The 12,751-nt window shown below is 38.7% G+C and overlaps 1 protein-coding gene and 1 pseudogene across 1 annotated transcript in view; one reads left to right on the forward strand and one right to left on the reverse strand.

The window, feature by feature from the left end:
- MTHFD2L (methylenetetrahydrofolate dehydrogenase (NADP+ dependent) 2 like) overlaps positions 1 to 12,751 on the forward strand; it is a 145,606-nt gene that overhangs the window by 87,428 nt on the left and 45,427 nt on the right. The window lies entirely within an intron of this gene.
- LOC132692430 (ubiquitin-conjugating enzyme E2 variant 1 pseudogene) lies at positions 8,072 to 8,720 on the reverse strand (annotated as a pseudogene).

The raw sequence follows: 12,751 nt of genomic DNA on the forward strand, positions 1-12,751 counted from the left end.
AGTGCATTCGTGTCCCCTGGAGACAGGGGCTCTGTCAGTGACCCTCGAACTTGCAATTGTCAGCCGAATGTCTCCTCTCGCTCCTGGTAGACTGCCTGGGGAGGGGGCTGTTATGGCAGCACAGGAACTTTCCCACAAAGTCTTGAAGCTTTCTCAAACCCGCTTTTGTGGATTTTGTTCATTCTTTAAAATGAACGTTGGCCCTTTTTTGGTATGTAGTGTCATCTTGTTTGTTTTTAATGAGCATTTTTTATTTTATTAAAAAAAGATCCCTGTGATTTCCTTGCTTTCATCTCAGACCTTTTCAGAGCACCACGCTCTGCATATTTTTAGTGTTTCTAAACAAATATGAACACGTTGCCCCTAGTTTTTGTTTGGTCCTTACATCACAAAGCATGTAATAAACAACTAGCAATTCTCCGAAAACAAAGCTGTAGGCAGGGTAACAGAGCCACCCATTAAATCCCTAAGAGAACAGAGAGCTTTCTTCATTTTCTCAAAGTGCTCATCCTTTCCTGACTTTGGCCTACACCCCAAGCTCCTCTATGGCAGTGGACTCTCTGAGATTTGGCCTTGGTCACTGTTTAATGATAGTGTTGTTATGCTTCGTGGAGGACCAGAATTAAAAATGACACCATTCAGTTTGTTGATAGGCGTGACAGAACAATCTTGTTACTATTTGTTTCAACTGTTGTTACATGATTATATGATTAAGGCCACTCCTTATTTGTAGGGGGTGGGTGGGGTCTCCAGTGAAGGGTGCGATCATTAGTTATGTTTATCAACACAGTCTTTCCAATCTGTTGGGAAGTGATATGAACTTTAGACCAGAAAGATGGATGGGGTGGGGAGGTCTGTGCCTACTGATAGAGCTAGATCCTTCTTTGGAAAGCTTTGCAGGAAATGAATCAATGGTCTGCTCTTGTTAGTGGGAAGGGAGATATCAAAGCAAAGACTAACAGTGGGTACAAAAGGCACCCAGGGCAGTTATAGTAGTTATGGTAGTTATGTACTAGCCCTTTAGGTTAGGTGATAGTTTGATAGAAATCAAAATGTGGCAAAAAGAGTGTTTCTGCTGTAAGCTTGACAGCTTCCCAATATAACATTTTCTTCTCATGAGATCAATGGTGATATTAACAGATAGGATATTTTTATTGTATAATAATAGGTGACAACATTTGGAAGATCTGCCTAACTCCATGAAGTAATGTTTTCCAAATAAGCATTGCATGATGTCACTAAATCCATTCAAAATGCAAGATAGACCACTATTGGACTTCAGTATTACAGAGTATGGAGAGCTTATTGAAATGGCTTCCGTTCCACATTGAAACTGATCTTTGAGAAATTATTCCTTGTCACGTTTTGCTATACATTCAAAGAAAGACAACCACAATCATCTTAAAAGGCTAATACAACACTTCTCCCTTTTCCAACTATGTATGGGTGTGGGGCCAAATACAGAAGCAGATATGAGAATCCAGCTGTCTTCTACTAAGTTGGATGTTAAAAGATTATCAAAATTAGAAAACAGTGCCTCTCTTCTCACTAATTTTTTTTTTTTTTTAGTTTTAGGATATATAGTTATTTTAAATAAATTTTTTTGCTTATTTTAGCATGTAATAGGTTTATTATTGTCTTTTTTTCTCAAAGAGTAAAGAGATATTTAAATAATCTATCAGTTTAAATTGCTTATGTGGTACAATCAATGGATGTAAGTTGTATAAGCAAAACTCTTTGGGGTCTTCAGTAATTTCTAAGAATGGAAAGTAGTCTTGAAACCAAAAAGTTTCTCAAACCACTGATTTGCCTAGTAACACCCTTTCCACCCATGTCTCTGTTCAAATGGCATATGTTTAGAGAGACCTATCTAAAAATAGCAATCTTTTAGTTTTGTTTCCTGCACTTATCATCAGCAGACGTTGTATTATGTATCTATGTATTTATTAGCTATTCTCTCTATGAAAATGTAGGTTCTATTAGGGAAGAGAGTTTTGTCTGTCTTGTCCATTACCTTATCTCCTTCACCTACTATAGTACCTGGCACATCGTGGCTATTCAGCAAATATCTGTTGAAATAATGAAAATATTTCCTATGTGGATATTTTCCCTGTAGTACTAAAGCTTTAGAGATGCCATGTGTAATTCTTTTTGATTATGCCTCACACTTTTGCCATTGTTTTGAGTCTCTTTTGGGTTTTTATACTACCGAACACATCCAATCAGTTTTTACACAGTGTTCTCTTCTGCTTCAACCCCCTTATCACCCTCTTCCCACAACACGTTCATATGGGTATGAGATTCCATATTTCCTGCCAAGAACAGCTGCCATCATGGCCAGACATGGTCTCTTGACTGCACATCTCATCCTAGGTATGCTGGAGCCCTCAAGGGAGAAGTACGTGATGTTCTATTGCAAAATGGAAAAGAATGCCTCTTTGCAGCACTCTTTCTGAGAGGGCACAAAACTTACCATACAGTTTTTTTAATGTTTATTTATTTTTGAGAGAGAGACAGAGACAGAGACAGAGTGTGAGTAGGGGAGGGGCAGAGAGAGAGAGAAAGAGAGAGAGAGAATCTGCAGCAGGCTCCAGGCTCTGAGCTGTCCGCGCAGAGCCTGATTCAGGGCTTGAACTCACAAACCGTGAAATCGTGACCTGAGCCAAAGTCAGAGGCTTAACCGACTGAGCCACCCAGACATGCCTACTGTGGAATTTTTAAGGAAAAAGCCCTTGCCATTGTTTATTTGTGGCTTCTCCCTTTCCAGTGGCCCTGAATGGACTCTGTGGGAGAATGTAGAGCCCAATCTGAATTAAGAACACGAAGATCTACTTAGACTCATCTCTTCCCTAACAATAAATGCTATGCTGGCATAAGCCCATCTGTACACCTGACTTCTTTCTTTAGAGCAGGACCTCAACCTTGGCCACATATTTGAACCAACTGAGGAACTTCAAAGTGCTGATACCTATGCTGCACCCACAGAAATTCTGACAGCAGCCTCATCAGTGAGAATATTTAAAGCTCCCCAGATGATTCTAATGTGCATACCTGGGTGGGTTGTCCCTCAGAGGCTCCTCAGTCCTCTCCACAGGGACTCTGTCATGCCTATCCCTCTGGATCGTTGGATACACCCAGCCATAGTTTTTCCTCTCCCCCAAGGATTGAATGTTTCATGAAACTAGTAATTACTACTTCTGGTAATTTCAATGGAGAAACAAGTCTCTTGCTAATTCAGGATATACCTGAACTGGAATGGGATCAATTGAATGAGAATCAGCCTTTCTCTTCTCCTAAGTGCACAGTGGGAAATAAAATATCTTCTGTATCATGTGGTGGTCATATTCAAACTGAGGCATCATCTCCAGTCACTGCCTTAAACACACACCCTAGACTAACAGTCTTAAACTCTTTTCCATTTCCTTAAACCTATGAAGTTCATTGGAAGTTCCTATTTGTTTGTAGAGCTGGGTACCTCTCTTTAGAACAGCTTTTCTCACCCTTTTGCCTTACACACTTCAAGGCATCTCAGAATCATCACAGTCCACTGGAAAATAAACCTTCACTACCACAGGCGAGGGTAGAGGTTCCCTCCCTGATTGATTTTCCTCCGCATCCTGCACATTTCTACATCACAGTGCCATATTCTGTTACAGTTGCCTGACTCTCTTGTTTGATCATGAACCCCTAAAAACAGACCATGTATTTTTCTTAATTTTTGAATGATAAGCATCCATACAGAGCATAATGCATAACAGACCATCAATAAGTGCCTGTTAAGTAGATGAATGACAGGCGAATAAGCGTATTATATGCTGGGAATAATTAATTAGTGAATATTTTATGAAATATTTATATCCAAAGTGTTCTTAGGGAGTAGATATTCATAACTCATATTTTGCATGTGATATCCAAATAGTGATATGTTTATCTTGGGTCATACTCCTACATGCATATATATACATTCTTATGTACCACATCCCAGATCTAAGAATTCCTGACTTTAATTCAGTGCCCTGGCTGTTTAGAATTTTCTGCAGGTTTTTTTGTTGATGTTGTGCTTCTTGACTTTGATTTTGGTTGGTTAAAAATGGTTTAGGTGCTGCTATGTGACAAAGTACTCTCCTGAATATAAGTCAGATATTTGCAGGGAGTGCTTACATTCTTGGGTTGTCCAGTTACCACAACTCATGCGATCTCCCTAATGGTTGAAACCATGCCCACTGACATTCCATAGTAAATGCTCAAGTATTTCCTTTGAAATACATGAGATCACTAATATAGCACAACATATGGTAAGGTGAATTGCATAGTACTTGCACTTAACCTATATAAAATTTTAAAGCAACAGAAAGAGTAAAAAACATGAGTGAGAAATAGTATTTTAAATAATGCAGGCTATGTTACTTGGCATTCTATTTAATTAGGTTATGCCTAAGAGTGAACATAAAATAGAAATATGAATATGCTCTGCCTTCGTACAGTCTCAGTTCCTATGTGTCTCTTAGAACTCAGGCATCGTGCTGCATTGTATGTGAGTTTGGAGATGAAAGATATGGTTTATTTTTCATTCAGTATGTCCCCTAAACCTGAGCCAGCCATCACTTCTGTTATCAACCAGAGAAACTGATCTGATCAAGTACTGGAGAGAAAACCAGTCATGTTGGATTCACTGAGAGGCAGTAGATTGTTTTCCAGCATAGTACCCTTAAATTTTTTTTTCATTTTAAAACCTACTTCTCCATTAGGTAAGATTTTTCTGTATGTATGGGAAATTATATTTCTGCATATTTTATGACTTATATGTTATAGATGCTGTATATATTATATTGTTGATAATATAGAAATTTTTAAAAAGTTTATTCATTTTGAGAGAGACAGAGACAGAGACAGCGTGAGTGGGGGAGAGGCAGAGAGAGAGACAGAGAGAGACAGAGAATCCCAAGCGGGCTCTGCCCTGTCAGCACAGGACCCAATGCGGGGCTGAAACTCACAAAACCATGAAATCATGACCTGAGCTGAAACCAAGAGTTGGACGCTTAACCAACAGAGTAACCTAGGTGCCCCAGATAATATAGAACATTTTGTGTAAAGAAATTATTTGTATGATTTTCTGGTCGATAATGGTGCATTGAGTACATGCTGAAAGTCACCTTATCCTATCTGCTACAAGCTCAAACATCAGAGCAAAACATTTTTTAAATTAATAAACATAGTTTTTCTAGAAAACAAGAAAGAGAGATCTCTGTAGACTGGAGTAAGTATATTTCCCTAAAAGAAACAAGCAATGGGGAACAAATGAAGTTCAGAACAGTCTGAGCTATGAAGTCAGTCCATAGGCAGGAAAGGGTTGGGAACCAGGTGAATGCTGGGGAAAAGGCTCTGGCATCTTTATGCCCACACAAGTTGTGTACATAACTCAGGGCCACATGTGTGCAACTTGTGTAAAACTGCGTGCTGGGAAAGATGCCACCTGCTTTCTACTCTCTCAGCTGAGCTTAGGATAGCAGTACCTCCTGCCATTTAGCTTGGGTCTCTTGTAGCACAGCTTGTATAGATATGGGAGTCTGGAGCTGAGCCTTAGCAGGAGCAAGTCTAGAAATGGAACTTGAAGAGTGCAGCCCTGAGTGCCAGGCTTGCAGGGGAGTCAGACTGCCAATAGAGCCTATGCAGAGGCCACCACAGACTTGATGTAAGAGATGCCCTAGGAGGCCCTCGGAGGAGATATCCCATGGAAAATGACTACATAGGCACTTCACAAAGACAATATGAACAGACAGCAAACTTGGTGAACAGAAAAGCTGACAGTGAGGAAAATAGGCATATGAGCACAACCAAAAAAGGACTTCAAAATAAGCACTTTTTTATTTTTTAATGTATTTATTTTATTTTTGAGAGACAGAGAGAGAGAGCGAGAGCAGGGGAAGGGCAGAGAGAGAGAGAGACAGAGGACTGAAGCAGGCTCTGTGCTGACATGGGGCTCAAACTCACAAACTGTGAGATCATGACCTGAGCCAAAGTCAGAGGTTTAATTGACTGAACCACCCAGGCACCCGCAGAATAAGCACTTTTGATGCCATTAGCAAGATAAGAGACTATAGCCATGAGAGCAGAATGAAACTTTAAAAACAAGAATATGGGATTATGCAACAAGAACAGATAATTGTGAAAAATAAATTATTAGAAACACTGAAGATAAAAATATAGTTATTGAAATTAAAAATAAAACTATAAAAGTAGACTGAATACAGCAAACATAGCAGAAAAATGAACCCACTGGGATAATAAAATGAACTTATCCCACAATTTAACACAAAGAATTAAAGAGCTAGAAAATATGGCTTGGAGTATGGCTTATAAATTAAGAAACTCCTCAAGGAAAGGACAGTAGGCATAATGTAGACAACATCTCAAAGGAAGATTGATAATTTTATGAATCTAAAGACAGATAGGAGTTTGAAAAAATTTGCTAAGTGATGAGAAATATTAAAGCACAATATTTATACTTAGACACGTAGTATTAAAACTTCAGTACATTAGCGCCTGACATGGGGCTCAGTCGGGGCGCCTGGGTGGCTCAGTCGGTTAAGCGGCCGACTTCGGCTCAGGTCATGATCTCGCGGTCTGTGAGTTCAAGCCCCGCGTCGGGCTCTTGCTGACAGCCCAGAGCCTGGAGCCTGTTTCAGATTCTGTGTCTCCCTCTCTCTCTGACCCTCCCCCATTCATGCTCTGTCTCTCTCTGTCTCAAAAATAAAATAAATGTTAAAAAAAAAATTAAAAAAACTTCAGTACATTACCAATCCTAAGATTTACAAGGGTAAAAGAGAGTATCTACAAATGAACAAGGATCTGACTGAAGACTGATTACTTATCAATGGCTTTGGATGCCAGAAAACCATAGAGTAATTTCTTCAAAAATTTTAGGAGAAATAAATGTTTTAATTTAGAAATTTGTACCTAGCCAAACAATCACTCAGAAGTGATAGTGAAATAAAGAAATTTCCAGGTATATAAGGACTCAGAAAGTTTATCTCCTTTAGAATGAGTCTCCCAGACAGTAGTAGAAGATAAGATGTAAAAGTGAGCTCTCCTCTAAAAATATGTCTGTCTGAGTGCTGACTGTATAAAATAACATTAATCATTCAATTTAACGTGGTTGATAAGTTGGAAATAAAATTTCCAATCAACAATATTACAGGATTTGCGTGGAGAAAGATTGTGAAAGGTGAGTAAAAGTATGGGACCAAGAAAACCACATCAGTTCAGATCTTCAGAGTGTCTGGCTCTTCTTTGAAACTCACTGTCCCCACCCTCAGGTCTGGAGGAGTGGCTCAGAGATTTTGTCTAGGGGGAAAGTCAGGCTGTAAGAACAGAGAGCAACATAGTTCTTTCTAAGGGAAATGACTTTATCTGGAGTGATTGTAAGGAAGTTCAAGCCTAAAGGCACTGTTAAAAATTGTGGAGATTTTGGTGGTAGACAACTTGAGAGGAGGCTGATAGTCCTTCAGAGCAAATTGTTAAACCACAGGTCAGCTCTATGTTTAATGGAGAAAAACAGGAAAAATAAAGCAAAGAGAACACCTCCTGCCAGTAGAACAAAAGACTGGCCTCAAAGACTATCCCTCTAAAGAAGTTTAAATCTAACTGAATCAGACTGTAGAGCAATTCATTCCCCCAAGGTATTCTTGAGACAATGGAGCAAGCAATTGACAATTAGTGGAGCCCACAAACTGGGTATGATACCAAGAGAGGAAGATTGACTAAAATAAATTTATAATCTGTACTAGAATACACCAAAATCTTCATGGACATATGTAAAGTAGTCATTAGGAGCAAAGTTAGGGGCAAGAAAAGGAAAAAAAAGAGAGAGAGAGAGAGAGAGAGAGAGAGAGAAATGGCACAGAAAATAACATCGGAAAATTTTTCATTGTGTGTAACTATGAGATTGTGAAACATTTTATAATAAAAAATATTTATATAAATTTATGCCACTAAATTTAAAACCTAGATACTATTTTTATTTTTATTTTTTGTTATAGCACAACTTATATATTTTAAAAGGACAAAAAAAAATAGTATCGTTCACAGTATCTTAAGATAAATTGCCTTTGAATGGGAGCTTCCTTTCCAGTACTTTGAGGTCTACAAGACATATCTAGAAAATTTACTACTGTGGAAAATGAAGACTGCTTAAATCGAATGGGAGGGGGGTAGGGGGAGGGCCTGTGGTTTTTCTTTTTGATTAATTGCTGTAACACTGTCCTTCGGGCGGCTGAGGGAGTTTCATGTTTTCTTTAGACATCATTAGGTGCCGGAGTTCTTGCAGGACGACTTTGATGCTATATGAATTCTGCCATTTTGCTAGCACTGATATGGCTCTTGGGTCCACCACTCCATTAGAACTATTAACTACATTCATATTAATTTTTGTTACAAATCTTACAAAGGGGGGTGCTTCTGGGTATTTAGGTCCACATTCTATTTTAAGGCTGTATATTCAGTTTTCATAAATTGTTCTTGGAGGCCCAATTATCATCCCTGTCCATCTTGTAAGTGTCATGTCTTCGTCATCTTCTAGACCCCAGCTAACTGTGCCATCTCCTACTCCTTTCTGGCCTTCTTCCAGTTCTTCCAACACTCGAAAATTGCGAGGGACTTTTACTCCCGAGCCTGTAGTGGCTGCCATCTTGCGTCGCTGTCACTCGAAGGCTGGCCCCTTCTTCCCCTAGATACTATTTTTAAACCTAAGGGGGAAAAATGGCCAAAACTAACTCAAGGAGTAGGAACTCTGATTAAGCTATTAAATATTTAAAAAATAGAAATGGTAGAGTTCTTCATATTAAAAAATATAAGTAGTAAATGATTTTGAGAAAATTTCTCTTCTTTAAAGAATACATAATTGTGTCTTATACAAACTGATTTGTGGGAAGAGAAGAAAGGGAAAGGAGAAGAGGAGAGGAAATTTAAAAACCCAGAAACACACACATATACATGTATGAAATAAGGTATGGTCATTAAACACTGAGGGAAATAATTCAATATAATAGTGTTAGAACAATTGACTTCCCATTTAGGAAAAAAATTCCAATTAGATTCTTATCCTACACTATACGTAAAAATTAATTACGGATGGAATAGGAGAATAAAGTAATAATAATAAATAAAATAAGTTATTGGAGAATTTAACAGGAAAATATCTTCATGAGTTAAGAGCAGGTAAAACTTCCTTGGAAAAGATACACACAAACACACAGATACAAACAGAAATGAAAATCAGCAAAATCTTGACACAATTCAACACATTAAATTTTTAAAACCTATAGAACAAGGTGCCCATTAAACAAAGTTAAAATACAAGCATTATATTGTAACAAAATACTTGCATTATATCCAGCATATGCAAATACATTTTTAAATTTTATTTATTATCCAAACAAAAGGCCTCACGTGTTTATCACTAAACCAATCTACTATTGCAAAAGCATAGAAATAGAGGAAAATCGTATTCCCAATAAAACATGTTCTATCATCCAGGTAGACGTGATGTTACAGAGTGATATGATAGGAGCAAGGGACCTCATACAGCACAAATACATGTGCCATTTCTTGTGTGATTCCTTATAGACCCAGCTTATAGACCGTTCCCATGTTTCCTCTTAGAGTTGTACCTGATTTTATTACCAGCTTCCATCCGAATATACTGGGGACTGCCATGATCCTGCTCTTGTTTCCTGGCCAGAAATTGCATTATCCTGAGTCTTATGAGAAGACAATGTAGTGCATGGGGCCATTGAGCTCAGGTCTCTCAGAAAGCCCCCCTGTAGCCCATGGTGACAGAAGGATTTACCATGGCAAGGAACAGTCTCATAAATAATTTTTTTAAATGATTATGGGGGCACCTGGGTGGCTCAGTGGGTTAAACGCCGACTTTGGCTCAGGTCTTAATCTTGTAGTTCATCAGTTAGAGCCCTGCATGCGGCTCTGTGCTGACAGCTCAGAGCCTGGAGCGTGCTTCAGGTTCTGTGTCTCCCTCTCTCTCTGCCCCTCCCCTGCTCATGCTCTGTATCTGTCTCTCTCAAAAATAAATAAACATTAAAAAAAAATTAATGTGGGGCGCCTGGGTGGATCAGTCAGTTAAGCGTCTGACTTCATTCAGCTCAGGTCATGATCTCACGGTCTGTGAGTTCCAGCCCCGCGTCGGGCTCTGGGCTGATGGCTCAGAGCCTGGAGCCTGTTTCAGATTGTGTCTCCCTCTCTCTGACCCTCCCCTGTTCATGCTCTGTCTCTCCCTGTCTCAAAAATAAATAAAACGTTAAAAAAAATTTTTTTTAAATAAAAAATAAAAAGGGTGATTTAGGGCACCTGGATGGCTCAGTTGGGCAAGCATCCAACTCGGGTCATGATCTCACAGTTCATGGGCTCACGCCCTGCATCCATCTCTGCCCTGATAGCCCAGAGCCTGCTTGGGATTCATTCTCTTCCTCTCTCTCTGTGCCTCTCCTCTGCTTGCCCACCTGTGTGCATGCCCTCTCTCTCAAAATAAATAAATGGACATTTTAAAAAGGTGATTTATAGAAGATGTTTAAATGGTCAGTAAACATGAAAAATTGCTCAGTGTCACTAATAACCAGGCAAATGCAGACCCAAACAAGATGAGACACTATTTCACACATCAGATTGGCAAAAAATAAAAAAAATCCGATGATGTTAATTGTTGGCAAGAATGTAGCAAAGCATATACTTGTATAAACTGCTGAAGGTGTGTTTCACTTCAGTCACTCCAGAAGGTAATTTGAAAATACTGGTAAATCTCAAAATGTGCATTGCATATGACCTAGATATCTCATTTTTTTTATGTGTCTAAAGGGAAATCTGTCTATACATACATAAATGTTTCCTGTTGTTTATTTTAATAGTGAACAACTGAAAATGGCACAAGTGTTTACCAGTAGAGGAATAGATAAATAAAATGGTGTGCATACACACAGTGGATGACAGTTGAAAGGAATAATCTAGGTTTATAGGTATTGGTGTGAACCTTCCTTATAAAAATGCATTCACCTACAGTCATATAATCATGAGACTCTGCTTCTGACCAAGACGTGGGAACAGGGGTTGTTTCTTGCCTGAGACAACTGAAATACAAAAACAAAAACAAAGAATGACAAGATATATGAAAAAACAATTTACATTCACTAGACATTCAGCAACTTAGAAAAGTGATCCCCGAGACACAGGAAACAAATGAGGTGAGCTCTTTGATTGCCCCATCTGACTGGCATGCGGGTTTCAAGGCTGTGCCATGGGATGGGATGGGGGTGGCCCTGGCAAAGCATGCTGGACTCTGAGCAGAGGAGAACGAGCTGAGAGTCTGGGAAGACCATCACAGCTGAGGTTCACAGGACACAATACTAAAGAGGAGAGGCTGCACAGAGAGAGAACTTGGACTTCAGAGGGTCACTCTTAAGTACTCAGGGTGCATGTATATAAGGAAACTATCCATGGCAGAGAAGGTACCACCTGAAAGGAATAGAGAGAATAGTGCCCAGCACCTACATAGGACCAGGAGTAGTACCTATTTCTACTATCCAGACTGGAAAAACTCAAGATTCACGGTGTGTTGGGTAGAACACATAGAAAATCTAGGTAGTTGACATACCTCTAGCCAGACTGATTAGGGGGAAAAAATAGAAAATACAAATGACCAATATTAGAAATAAGAGAGTTAATATAATTACAAATTCTACAGATGTTAAAAGGATAATAAAGGAGTATGATGACAAAATATATGCCAATGAATTTAACAAGTTAGATGAAATGGACCAATTTTTTGAAAGACATGAGATACCAAAACTCACTCAAGAAGAAATCTAAGGCACCTTGGTGGTTCAATCAGTTGAGCGTCCATCGGCTAAGGTCATGATCTCACGGTTTGTGGGTTCAAAAGGATTACATTTATAAAGTTCCTCCCACAAAGAAATCTTGATGTCCAAATGGTTTCACTGGTGAATTTTACTTAGCATTTAAGGAACAAGTATTACCATTTCGACTCTATACCAACTCTTCCAGAAAACTGAAAAATAAGGAACACTTTCCAATTGGCCACCATTACTCTGACACCAAAACTAGACAAATATATCACAAGAAAATTACAGACCAATAACTTTCATGAATATAGATGCAAATATTCTGAACAAACCTTATCCAAATTTAATGTAATATATTAAAGGGTATAATACATCATGACCAATTTGAGTTTTGTTTACCACAGAAAAGTGCAAGATTGGTCTCACATTAGAAAATCAATCCATGTAATTCACCATTTTAACAAACTAAAACCAAACAATCATCATCATCATCGTCATCTCAATATTCTCAAAAATCACATTTGACCAAATCCATCATTCATTACACAAAAAACCTCTGAGCAGAGTGAGAAGGGGACTTCCTCAACCTGGTAAATAGCATTTATCAAAACCTCACAGCCAACATCATACTTTCCAGTAAAAGCATGAATGCATTCCCCCATATGATCAAGAATAAGGCAAAGACTGCCTTCTGACCACTTAAAAAAATTTTTTTTAATGTTTATTTATTATTTTTTTTTTTTTTTGAGAGAGAGAGACAGAGCATGATGGGGAGGGGTAGAGAGAGAAGGAGACACATAACCTGAAGCAGGCTACAGGCTCTGAGCTGTCAGCACAGGGCCCGATGTAGGGCTCGAATTCACAAACCGGGAGATCATGACCTG

Source organism: Panthera onca, chromosome B1 (assembly GCF_046562875.1).
Source record: "Panthera onca isolate mPanOnc1 chromosome B1, mPanOnc1 haplotype 2, whole genome shotgun sequence".
Classification (NCBI taxonomy): Eukaryota; Metazoa; Chordata; class Mammalia; order Carnivora; family Felidae; genus Panthera; species Panthera onca.